At 42.5% G+C, this 1,921-nt stretch overlaps 1 non-coding gene across 1 annotated transcript; it reads right to left on the bottom strand.

Moving 5' to 3' along the window:
- Positions 1-884: 884 nt before the first annotated feature.
- LOC119469572 lies at positions 885-991 on the bottom strand. Its single transcript, XR_005198404.1, has one exon. It is a non-coding gene; the product is annotated as a U6 spliceosomal RNA (small nuclear RNA).
- Positions 992-1,921: the final 930 nt, after the last annotated feature.

Below are 1,921 nucleotides of genomic sequence, written 5' to 3'. Positions count from 1 at the left end.
TGAGCCACCGCGCCCGGCCTCAGTCCCCCTCTTTAATCAGGTGTATGTGCAGCTTCCCGGGGCTCTAATTGCCAGCCAAAAGGGCACCTGGACCAGTGTATTTTGTACGGAGAACCACCGGCCGGGCCGCAGACAAAGCAGCCGTGGGGGGCAAAGCAGCCCCACTGACCGAAAGAACCGCACTGGCCAAAACAGCCTGGCTGACGACCCATGGGTCTCCTCCACCTGGGAATCTCCTGGTCCATGGGCTATAAAAATGCAGCGTCCACTCACCCTCTGTGTCTTCACTGGGAGCTGCAACTCTGAGCTGTTCCTATATGGCCATCTTGGATCCTAGAAGGAACTTATTGTTTTTTATGGCTGCATAGTATTCCACGGTGTATATGTGCCACATTTTCCTTGTCCAGTCTATCATCGATGGGCATTTGGGTTGGTTCCACGTCTCTGCTATTGTAAACAGTGCCACAGTGAACATACATGTGCATGTGTCTTTGTAATAGAATGATTTATAATCCTTTGGATATATAATGCGATTGCTGGGTCAAATGGTATTTCTATTTCTAGGTCCTTGAGGAATCGCCACACTGTCTTCCACAATGGTTGAACTAATTTACATTCCCACCAACAGTGTAAAAGTGTTCCTTTTTCTCCACATTCTCTCCAGTATCTGTTTTCTCCAGATTTTTTAATGATCACCATTCTAACTGGTGCAAGGTGGTATCTCAATGTGGTTTTGATTTGCATTTCTCTAATGACCAGTGATGATGAGCATTTTTTCATATGTTTGTTGGCCTCATATATGTCTTCCTTTGAAAAGTGTGTGTTCATATACATAACCCATTTTTGAATGGGGTTGTTTGTCTTTTTTCTTGTAAATCTGTTTTAGAAATATGAAATGCTTCATGAATATGCATGTCATCCTTGTGCAGGGGCCATGCTAATCTTCTCTGTATCATTCCAATTTTAGTATATGTGCTGCTGAAGCGAGCATGAAAGTTCTTTTATTTAAGAGTGTTCAATATTGGCCCCCACTCTCTTCTGGCTTATAGGGTTTCTGTCGAGAGATCTGCTGTGAGTCTGATGGGCTTCCCTTTGTGGGTAACCCGACCTTTCTCTCTGGCTGCCCTTAGCATTTTCTCCTTCATTTCAACCTTGGTGAATCTGACGATTACGTGCCTTGGGGTTGCTCTTCTTGAGGAATATCTTTGTGGTGTTCTCTGTATTTCCTGAATTTAAATGTTGGTTTGCCTTGTTAGGTTGGAGAAGTTCTCCTTGATAATATCCTGAAGAGTGTTTTCCAGCTTGGATTCATTCTCCATCACATTCAGGTACACCCATCAAACGTAGATTAGGTCTTTTCACATAATCCCATATTTCTGGAAGGATTTGTTCATTTCTTTTCACTCTTTTTTCTCTAATCTTGCCTTCTCATTTTATTTCATTGAGTTGGTCTTCAGTTTCTGATATCCTTTCTTCTGTCCTTCTGCTTGGTCGATTCAGCTGTTAAAACTTGTGTATGCTTTGTGAAGTTCTTGTGCTGTGTTTTTCAGCTCCATCAAGTCATTTATATTCTTCTCTAAGCTGTTTATTCTCGTTAGCATTTGGTCAAACCTTTTTTCAAAGTTCTTAGTTTCTTTGCATTTAGCTAGAACATGTTCTTTTAGCTCTGAGAAGTTTGTTATTACCCACCTTCTGAAGCCTGTTTCTGTCAATTCATCAGACTCATTCTCCATCCAGCTTTGTTCCCTTGCTGGTGAGGAGTTGTGATCCCTTGGAGGAGGAGAGGCGTTCTGGTTTTGGGTGTTTTCATCCTTTTTGCACTGGTTTCTTCCCATCTTTGTGGATTTATCTACCTGCGATCTTTGTAGTTGGTGACTTTTGGGTGGGGTCTCTAAGTGGATGTCCTTTTTGTTGATGATGA

This window comes from Cebus imitator, unplaced genomic scaffold (assembly GCF_001604975.1).
Source record: "Cebus imitator isolate Cc_AM_T3 unplaced genomic scaffold, Cebus_imitator-1.0 Scaffold715, whole genome shotgun sequence".
Taxonomy (NCBI): Eukaryota; Metazoa; Chordata; class Mammalia; order Primates; family Cebidae; genus Cebus; species Cebus imitator.
Note: the sequence above shows the minus strand (reverse complement) of the source record. Positions and strands in the feature narration are given on the sequence as shown.